Below are 11359 nucleotides of genomic sequence, written 5' to 3'. Positions count from 1 at the left end.
TCGACACCTATGTGTTCTTTTGTTCTTGTTGTCTGTGACATCTTTTGATGATCTGCTTCTATCACTGCTTGTTTGTCCCTACAACCACACCACCCCCCTCCACTTCTCTCCCCCCAGCCAACACCCCCCCCCACCACCTTAAACCAGCTTATATTTCACCCCTTCCTTGGATTCACCTAGTTCTGTCGAAGGGTCATGAGGACTCGAAACGTCAACTCTTTTCTTCTCCGCCGATGCTGCCAGACCTGCTGAGTTTTTCCAGGTAATTCTGTTTTTGTTTTGGATTTCTAGCATCCGCAGTTTTTTGTTTTTATGTCATCACCCTGACTTGGACATGTCCTGCAGTTCCAGCACTGCGCCCAGGTGCAGCTCCTCCAGGTTGCCCCCAAAACAGTCATGTGGGTCTCAGTGTACCACATGCTGCAGGCGCGGAACCCATCTCTTCACCACCCTCTCAGGGTGACCTTGGCATGGGCAATATCTTCTGGCCCTTCCAGCAAAGGGCACATGCCATCAATAATTCAATGTAGTTAATACACTCATACTTGAGGGGGTTTGGGGGGGGGGTGGTGGGGGATGGGGGCAGCAGTGGGAGAAAGCCTCACCCTTCCAGAGTGCAACAAGTTGTTGAAGTGCTTGCGACACTGGATCCAGGTGCGCCGCACTACATTGTGGGAGCTCACCACCTCCGTCACCGCCTCCCAGACAAGTTTCATCAAGATGGGGGGCCTTCACCTCCCATCCTGGGGTACAAGCGCCTCCCACCGTGCTGCCACCTCCTCGAGGAGGGCAGCAAGGCAGTCATCTGAAAAGCCAGGGGCACACTGGCCCCTCTGGCCTGGCCTGCCCCTGGTGGCCTACCCTCCGGACTTGCATAACCTCCATTGCCCCTCTGCAGAGCCCTTCCCCCAACCATTGCGAGCAGCCTTACCGACGCTGCCAGACCTTCCTTTATACAGGCCGCCGGGTCACCATTGGACCCGGTGGGCTGAGCCCACCCGCTGCCACCCACCCACTCCTGCTATGCACGGGAGCCGTGAAGTACGCTGGGCGGGCCTTAATTGGCCCACCCACGTAAAATGGTGGCACGGACCCAATCGCGAGCAGTGATTGGGTCCGTGCCCGCTCCCACTCCAACCCCCCCATCCAGAAAATTCTGCCCAACATGTGACTATGGACATTTAAACTGTGGTCAGTACTCAATTCTATGGCCAATATTTAATTAACCACGAACCTGAATAAGGGAACTTTGAAGCCACCTGTGAAGTTTAAACATCTCACTATTTAAGGATGAACCAGCATTTGAGGAATATGAAATCTCTAGACTGTTGGCCTCAGGGTGCCACATTGAAGAAAGGAGACTATTTGAGCTCGAGTTGGGATAGAGATAAGTGTGAATGACCATCTTCAGCTGCTATTGTATCATGGTGGTCATGTGACTGAAACTAACTTTCAGGGACTACAGTATAACATAACCCAAACAAACCAAATCTGTGTGTGTGTGAGAAACATCTGAAGCAACAGGTAACATCTGAAACAGCTGAACTATCATAGCTGCAAGTCTTTTAATGCAGCCTAAGTGCTGTACTTGTTCCAGCTTCCAACTCCACCTGAGAACCAACCTCTTGGCTATTCATCTATAAGAGGCTCCACAGCTTCATGGGGATCCTCTTTTTCTAAAAGACCTTCACTCCAACTAAAGTATCAACTCAACCAAGAAGACATCAGGCCTGCATCAACATAGAGATTGAGTTATAAGTTTCATTTTTATAATTGCAGCTTTAATTCCATATGTATAAAATCTTTGCTTGTGTGATAGTGTGAGTAAGATGAGTGATTGAGAAATGCATTCAAACAAATGGGGAAAGTGTGTGATAATAAATAATCTCTTATTTCTTTAAAAAAATCACCAAAAGGCCTGCAGCTGGAATTTATTTTAAATTAAGAAAAAATACTCTGAGGGTAAGGGAATACACACACCTTACACAAAAACATCCTGATTACAGACTAGAAGGGAGCATACAATTCCTGCCTGTAAAATTAAGGATAGAAACGTTCTCTTTTGAGAAATCCAGGGCCCCAGTGCAAAGTGGGATGGAGCACAACTGAGCAAAACTAACAGCTGAATCTCTGACTGAATCTCCAATGTCCTAAAGAGATAGTTGTATAGTCAGAGTAACAACAACATTCAGTGACCTCCTCAATGAGGATCTGCCTTTTATGTAGTGGGATAATTACTTGAGATGCAGAAATTTGAGGAAGCAGCCTGGAAGTTGGCCAAAATCCTTGACTCCCTTTAGGGCAATTGGGCTCCCAGTAATCCTTAATATAACCTGTTGCTTTTTTGGGAAGATAAATTGGGTGTAATTCTTTTGGTGATGGATTTGAGGCAGCAACCTCAGAAAATGTATTTTACTCTGTTTACTGCCTCAAAAAAGGTAGTAATTCAGAGAGAGTTCCAGGCCAGTGTGGTGTCCCAGTGAACTGTCCGGGAACGCTAACATTGTACAGTATTTTGAAGGATGTGTATAGACCCATTTACATAGAAACCACAAGAGCAATAATCCACATTTATATAGCCTTTATATAGGAGGGCCGGTTAGCTCAGCTGGCTGGACAGTTAGTGTGTTATTCAAAATAATGCCAACACCATGGGGCTTGATCCTCGTTCTGGCTCCTCATCCTGTCCTTCAGTAAAATCACAAAATAAGCTTTGGTTTGGCTACCCATGAATAATTGAGGATGCTACCCAGAGAAGGTGAATGTTAAAACATCCCATAAAGGTGTATGGAAAACAAGACACCTGGCTGGGAATAGGAGAGATGACCAAAGTTCTTGCGAAAGAAATCAATTTTGAGGAGGTTTCTGAGGGAGGAGTTTAGGGAGAGAATTCAGATGGTAGAAGCCAGCCTGCTGAAGGCACAGCTGCCAATGATGGAGTATGCAGTACACAGCATGATACTTGTGCAATCCTCATGCTGAGAAATATAAAACTTGTTTCCTTTGTTTTAAATATCTGTTAACATAAAGCATAATTGGATGGTGTCATTGTTTCTTGGATTTGATAACTCTGTATCAGCTTTGTCTGATGTCCACTTGCTTTCATAGAATCATAGTATGGCTATTTGGCCCATCATGTCCGTCTTGGGCAACTCAACTCATCCCACTCATCTGCCCTTTTCCAGTAGCCCTACAATTCTTTTCTTTTTCGCTGCTTATCCAACTCCCTTTTGAAAGCCGCAGTTGAATCTGCCTCCACCACGCTCTCAGACAGTACATTCTAAATCCTGACCACCTGCTCCATAAAAACGTTTTTCCTCATATTACCATGGGTTCTTTTGTCAATCACCTTAAATCAGTGTCCTTTGGTTCTTGACCCTTCCACCAATGGGAACAGTTTCAGTCTAGGACTCTAGGGTCTAGACTCCACATGATTTTGAGTACTTCTATCAAATTTCCTCTAAACCAACCCCTTTCTGAAGAGAATAGTCCCAGATTCTGCAGTCTACCCATGTAAATTATCCCTGTTTCCTGGAACCGTTCTCGTAAATCTCTTGTACACCCTCTTTAAAGCCCTTTACCTCTGGTGTCTAAAATTGGACAGAAGACTGAAGTTCAGGCTGAATCATGTTGAGAAATTTTCATTATAACTTCCTTGCATTTGCACTCCATGCCTCTGTTTATTATAGCTTTATAAATATATAAATATCTTTATAAATAGAGCCATAGCAAGGTATTTGATCAATATTTATCTCCAAGCAGCTTAGCAATAAACAAAACCATTGTGAAAAGCCAACAGGGTGAAACTCAATCAAAGTGTCTTCTTTACAAGAATGTTTGTTTTTTCAACATAAAATGGAGCAATGCTTTGAGCGAAAGCTGCTAGATCTTTCTCCACGGAGACCGAGTGCAGATCAGTAAGTTAAACTGAATGTGCAGGACATGTTAATTCCTGGGCAGGTAGGCAGCCTTGTGATACATGGTTATGGATGAGCCTAGACTCTTAATTCTGGCTCTGATTATAGTAACAGTTCTTTCCTAGATGCGAAGAACTGTCACTGTTACAGCGGCGAGAAACATGGGTTATGGATTTCAGTTTAGTGAGAATACAGCCAATAAAAGGAAGGATTAATGGGAAGGATGATAGTGGAATCGCCTTAACTGTACCACATGTCATTTTATTACTGAGTAGGATTTCCAGCCCATCTACCTGATGCTGTATTGATTACAACCAATTTCCTTCCTTCTGTACTTTATATTCCATATTAAAACTAGGACAGAGCAAACCTGTAATGTGGTCAATGGATCTGTACCTTGTAAACATGTTGGAATGGAAATTGAGAGCATTCCAAATGACATTTTATGATTTAGAAGACAACTGGTAACATTCCTCTCAGTGATAGATTTTTTGAAATACAACTGCTGGCAAACACATATTGTCAACATATTTTAAGTGTTTGAGGATAAGAAGTTTTAAGAACTGAATGAGTTAGATATAGAAAGGCCCCACATCTTCTCCATCACAAAGAATGCCAATTTTCACCTCTGTGGCATTGTCTGTGTCTGGCCCTGCCTCAGCACATCCATGAAGCTCTCACCATCTACTGTGCCCATTCTAAAGCTATCTCCGGACTTGACTATTCCAATAACCCGTAGGCTGACCTTCCATCTTCCATGCTTTACAAACTTCATTCACCCAAAGTTCTATGCAATAATGCACCAAGACCCATTCACCCATCATCCCAGTTCATTCAGAACTCAGATTTAAAATTCAGAGCCTTATGTTTCAGTCTCTTCATGATCTCACCCTTCTCTACCTCTGTAACTTCCTTCAGCCCTACCATTCCCTGAACTCTTTGATTCTGTCTGTGGTCTCTTATCCATCCTTCACTCTTTTTACTCCACCATTGGTGGCCTTGATTTCAGGTGCCTAGACTCTACACTCTGCAATTCCCTCCCTAAACCTCTCTGCTTTATCACCCCTATCTCCTTCTTTAAAACCTTCCTTAAAACCCGCCTCTTTGAAAACTTTTGGGCACCTCTCCCAAGATCTCCCTTTTATTGGCTGGAATCCATTTTATTACATTATGCCTCTTTTTTCTTCATTAAAGGCCTGATACAAATTTGTTATTGTTAGTTATGCAAAGGAATGAAAAATATTAACTTAATAGTAGTTACAAAGACAGATGTGCGGACGTTGAAGTTGTACATACTTCTCCATAATTGTGCTCGAATGCATCCACTAGTAATATTTCCAACTGCTTTGAAAACCTGTGGAAATGGGAACGCCTGCTGGGACCTGCAATTCCTGACTTTACAGAGGTGTCAGGTGTCAAGGAGCATTCACTGCGAACCATCACTCCTGACTTGGTCGAGGTGTCCGGGGCCATGAATTCGTGCTGGAAGTCACCAACCCTGACCTCTTTGAGGTATCTGGTGTCAAAGAACATCCATAAAGAACCATCACTCCTGATTTCTCAAAGGTATCCAGGGTCAAGGAGAAGTTACCTTACTTAAATGACCCATGTCATATTGGGCGCATTTCACAGCTTGTAGAAAATGCAGCAAAGGGCAGTTGCGTGATCGCCAACCGGCATCATGGACATAATCAGCAAGAACCAGTCCTCCTGGAAGTGTGTTTTTGAGAGTTTAGAACCTAGGAATTTCCTCCACCAGCTTTGGACATCTAGGATTATATTTGGATGCACAGATTCCATCTCATACAAGGCTTCCCAGGAACTTGCAGCAGAGGCTGAGACCCAGTGAACTCATGATTTCTGACCCCACACTACACTCCTTGCGGGCCTATGTATGGAATATTTGGGTCAAAGTGTGGAAGTTTAGCCCCAATAATACTAATGAAAAAAATAAGCAGATGGAATGATCCAGACATTATAAGTGAATTGCAGACGACCTCTCTTCATAGTCAAACAAATATGTCCAGTGAACAAGGGGGGGAGTGAGGATACTACAATTCTGCAGTCCTGAAGTTGGTAGAATTAGTCCAGACTCTAATTCTGGATCGTTATCCCATGGCTCCTGAAGGAGGTTCATGTACCAAACCATCAAAGAAGGACAGAGCTAGTCTTAGGAATAACCTGCCAACGGTCACCTATGAATGGTGTTAAAATAAAAGGTAGGTCACTAAGAGGGAGATCAGGAAGGATAACGGAAATCTGGAACTATTTGCTCCCACTCTCCACTCCCACCAGCTCCCGCACCCACCCCCTGGCCACCCAACCCACAATCAGAAGGCTGGGGATGTTGAGGTCAATTGAAATTGCAGGACTGAGACTAGGCTTTTTATTCCGCCACATTCCTAGGTCACTGGAACCTTCTCCACTTTATCATGTTGCCCATGTTTCCTTCCCCCTCTGTTATTCTGCTGTAACCAATCACACATCCTCTGGGTCTCTGAGGCATCTTTTATTTCTTTAATTTCTTTTACCAATGCCCCCTTTTGTCTTTTGCCACTATCACTTCTGTTATTGAAGCTTCTCCTGTTCTTCTAATCACAGATCTTTCTTTTCTAACTCCCCAACCCCTTTTCCTGGCTAAACAGCTCATCCGTAGCACATTCCGTGTCTGACGAGAATCCATCGGCCTGAAATGTTAACCTACCTTCCCCTCTCCACTAAGGCTGCCTAACCTGCTGAGTGTTACCAGCATTTTCTGATTTTCAGCATTATGTTGGAGCATGCATTTAAGTGGAGTCAATGGAGTTAAGGTACAGATCAGCCATGATCTGGTAGAATGACTTGAGGGGCTGAATGGTCCACTTCTGTTTCTAAGTTCTTAATAATGACCAGTTGCTGAGGCACTGAAAAGTGGATAGTGCTTGTGGATCTGTACTTAGAAGAGGAAAAGAAACAATTAGTGTGAAAATTAAAGAACTGATTTTCAGTACCAGCTCCATGGAGTCTTGATGTGGTTCAAAGACCTTAGCACATGGACCCATTCTGTGTTACATAATCAAAGTGTTAATCAGCACTACTGAACTCAGAGATAAAAACAAAAAAACTGCGGATGCTGGAAATCCAAAACAAAAACAGAATTACCTGGAAAAACTCAGCAGGTCTGGCAGCATCGGCGGAGAAGAAAAGAGTTGACGTTTCGAGTCCTCATGACCCTTCGACAGAACTTGAGTTCGAGTCCAAGAAAGAGTTGAAATATAAGCTGGTTTAAGGTGTGTGTGTGTGTGTGTGTGTGGGGGGGTGGGTGGGTGGGCGGGGAGGTGGAGAGAGAGAGAAGTGGAGGGTGTGGTGTGGTTGTAGGGACAAACAAGCAGTGATAGAAGCAGATCATCAAAAGATGTCACCAACAACAGAACAAAAGAACACATAGGTGTCAAAGTTGGTGATATTATCTAAATGAATGTGCTAATTAAGAATGGATGGTAGGGCACTCAAGGTATAGCTCTAGTGAGGGTGGGGAGAGCATAAAAGATTTAAAAATATTTAAAAATAATGGAAATAGGTGGGAAAAGAAAAATCTATATAATTTATTGGAAAAAAACAAAAGGAAGGGGGAAACAGAAAGGGGGTGGGGATGGAGAAGGGAGCTCAAGACCTCAAGTTGTTGAATTCAATATTCAGTCCGGAAGGCTGTAAAGTGCCTAGTCGGAAGATGAGGTGTTGTTCCTCCAGTTTGCGTTGGGCTTCACTGGAACAATGCAGCAAGCCAAGTACAGACATGTGGGCAAGAGAGCAGGGTGGAGTGTTAAAATGGCAAGCGACAGGGAGGTTTGGGTCATTCTTGCGGACAGACCGCAGGTGTTCTGCAAAGCAGTCGCCCAGTTTACGTTTGGTCTCTCCAATGTAGAGGGGATCACATTGGGAGCAACGAATGCAGTAGACTAAGTTGGGGGAAATGCAAGTGAAATGCTGCTTCACTTGAAAGGAGTGTTTGGGCCTTTGGACGGTGAGGAGAGAGGAAGTGAAGGGGCAGGTGTTGCATCTTTTGCGTGTGCATGGGGTGGTGTCATAGGAGGGGGTTGAGGAGTAGGGGGTGATGGAGGAGTAGACCAGGGTGTCCCGGAGGGAACGATCCCTACGAATGCCGATAGGGGGGGTGAAGGGAAGATGTGTTTGGTGGTGGCATCATGCTGGAGTTGGCGGAAATGGCGGAGGATGATCCTTTGAATGCGGAGGCTGGTGGGGTGATAAGTGAGGACAAGGGGGACCCTATCATGTTTCTGGGAGGGAGGAGAAGGCGTGAGGGCGGATGCGCAGGAGATGGGCCGGACACAGTTGAGGGCCCTGTCAACGACCGTGGGTGGAAAACCTCGGTTAAGGAAAAAGGAGGACATGTCAGAGGAACTGTTTTTGAAGGTAGCATCATCGGAACAGATGCGACGGAGGCGAAGGAACTAAGAGAATGGGATGGAGTCCTTACAGGAAGCGGGGTGTGAGGAGCTGTAGTTGAGGTAACTGTGGGAGTCGGTGCATTTGTAATGGATATTGGTGGACAGTCTATTACCAGAGATTGAGACAGAGAGGTCAAGGAAGGGAAGGGAATTGTCAGAGATGGACCACGTGAAAATGATGGAGGGGTGGAGATTGGAACCAAAATTAATAAATTTTTTCAAGTCCCGACGAGAGCATGAAGCAGCACTGAAGTAATCATCGATGTACCGGAGAAAGAGTTGTGGAAGGGGGCCGGAGTAGGACTGGAGCAAGGAATGTTCCACATACCCCATAAAGAGACAGGCATAGCTGGGGCCCATGTGGGTACCCATAGCCACACCTTTTACTTGGAGGAAGTGAGAGGAGTTGAAGGAGAAATTGTTCAGTGTGAGAACAAGTTCAGCCAGACGGAGGAGAGTAGTGGTGGATGGGGATTGTTCGGGCCTCTGTTTGAGGAATAAGCTAAGGGCCCTCAGACCATCCTGGTGGGGGATGGAAGTGTAGAGGGATTGGACGTCCATGGTGAAGAGGAAGCGGTTGGGGCCAGGGAACTGGAAATTGTTGATGTGACGTAAGGTATCAGAGGAATCATGGATGTAGGTGGGAAGGGACTGGACAAGGGGAGAGGGAAGGGAGTCAAGATAACGAGAAATGAGTTCTGTGGGGCAGGAGCAAGCTGAGACGATTGGTCTACCGGGGCAGTTCTGTTTGTGGATTTTGGGTACGAGATAGAAGCGGGCCGTCCGAGGTTGGGTGACTATCAGGTTGGAAGCTGTGGGAAGAAGATCCCCAGAGGAGATGAGGTCAGTGACAGTCCTGGAAACAATGGCTTGATGTTCAGTGGTGGGGTCATGGTCCAGGGAGAGGTAGGAGGAAGTATCTGCGAGTTGACGCTCAGCCTCCGCAAGGTAGATGTCAGTGCGCCAGACAACAACAGCACCACCCTTGTCAGTGGGTTTGATGACAATGTCAGGGTTGGACCTGAGAGAATGGAGTGCAGTAAGTTCAGAGAGAGAGAGATTAGAATGGGTGAGAGGAGCAGAGAAATTGAGACAACTAATGTCGCGCCGACAGTTCTCAATGAAAAGATCAAGAGAAGGTAAGAATCCAGAGGGAGGGGTCCAGGTGGAGGGAGAATATTGGAGGTGGGTGAAAGGATCCGTTGAATGGGGAGAGGACTCCTGCCCAAAGAAGTGAACCCGGAGACGAAGACGGTGGAAGAAGAGTTCAGCATCATGCCGAGCCCGAAGTTCATTAAGGTGAGGGCGTAAGGGTATGAAACTAAGTCCTTTGCTGAGCACTGAACGTTCAGATTCAGAGAGGGGAAGGTCAGGGAATATAGTGAATACACGGCTGGGGCTGGGATTGGAAGATGGGGTGGGGACGGAGGGACAGGCAGGGGTGGAGGGTCTAGATGGTTGTTGGTGTCGATGAGTTGTTGGAGCTTGCGTTCCTTAGCACTTGAGAGAAAGAGAAAAAGTTTCTGGTTGAGGTGTCGGATGAGCCGAAGAATAAAATGAACCTGCGGGCACGCGCAGCTTTGAAAAAGGGTACGGCGGTGCTGCTGGAGGGAGAGGTCGAGTGTGTTCATACGGCAGCGCGTGGCACTGAGTGTGGATTTCAGAACGTGACGGGAACAGCAGTCCGAGAAACGTTTTATGTCCCGGAGATACCTGTGATCCTGAGTGGATTCGAAACATGAGGGGTGGAATTTCAGTTGAAATCCACGTGGGGTAAGTCGGAGACGGAGACAGTCACTGAGAAAGAAGATATGGCTGTGAAAGCAGGTTTTAGTAAACACCTTGTCAAACACCAGGAGGGAAATGGAAAGCAATGAAGGTGAGCAAGGCAAAAGAGAGGTACGGAAATCTTGTCGCAGAGAAGAACAGAACTTCTTCAAGGAGGTAGGCATTTCTTGAAGAACAGTGGCAGTCAATTAAACACAGAGGTAAAAACAAAAGAACTGCGGATGCTGGAAATCCAAAACAAAACAAAAACAGAATTACCTGGAAAAACTCAGCAGGTCTGGCAGCATCGGCGGAGAAGAAAAGAGTTGACGTTTCGAGTCCTCATGACCCTTCAACAGAACTTGAGTTCGAGTCCAAGAAAGAGTTGAAATATAAACTGGTTTAAGGTGTGTGGGGGTGGGGGGGGGGGATGTTGGGGGGGGGGGTAGAGAGAGAGAGAGAGAGAAGTGGAGGGGGTTGGTGTGGTTGTAGGGACAAACAAGCAGTGATAGAAGCAGATCATCAAAAGATGTCACCAACAACAGAACAAAAGAACACATAGGTGTCAAAGTTGGTGATATTATCTAAACAAATGTGCTAATTAAGAATGGATGGTAGGGCACTCAAGGTATAGCTCTAGTGGGGTTGGGGAGAGCATAAAAGATTTAAAAATATTTAAAAATAATGGAAATAGGTGGGAAAAGAAAAATCTATATAATTTATTGGAAAAAAACAAAAGGAAGGGGGAAACAGAAAGGGGGTGGGGATGGAGAAGGGAGCTCAAGACCTAAAGTTGTTGAATTCAATATTCAGTCCAGAAGGCTGTAAAGTGCCTCGTTGGAAGATGAGGTGTTGTTCCTCCAGTTTGCGTTGGGCTTCATTGGAACAATGCAGCAAGCCAAGGACAGACATGTGGGCAAGAGAGCAGGGTGGAGTGTTAAAATGGCAAGCGACAGGGAGGTTTGGGTCATTCTTGTGGACTACTGAACTCAGTCCTATTTTATTCGCCAATCAAGTTTCTGTTTATCCTGAGTTATTACAAAAGCGTTATTACCCTTTTAGAAAATGCCAATCATTGAAAAAGAAGTTATACATTTATAAAATATTTACAATGTTATGTTGTGAGAAGTGTTGGAGTTTCTCCTAAGTCTTTTTAACAAGAAACTAAATCAATTTTATTAACTTATTGAATCATCATAACCCATTAATAGGTATTTTATTGCAAAA

This window comes from Carcharodon carcharias, chromosome 1, assembly GCF_017639515.1.
Source record: "Carcharodon carcharias isolate sCarCar2 chromosome 1, sCarCar2.pri, whole genome shotgun sequence".
Classification (NCBI taxonomy): Eukaryota; Metazoa; Chordata; class Chondrichthyes; order Lamniformes; family Lamnidae; genus Carcharodon; species Carcharodon carcharias.
The sequence above is the reverse complement of the archived record's forward strand: the minus strand, read 5'-3'. Positions refer to the sequence as shown.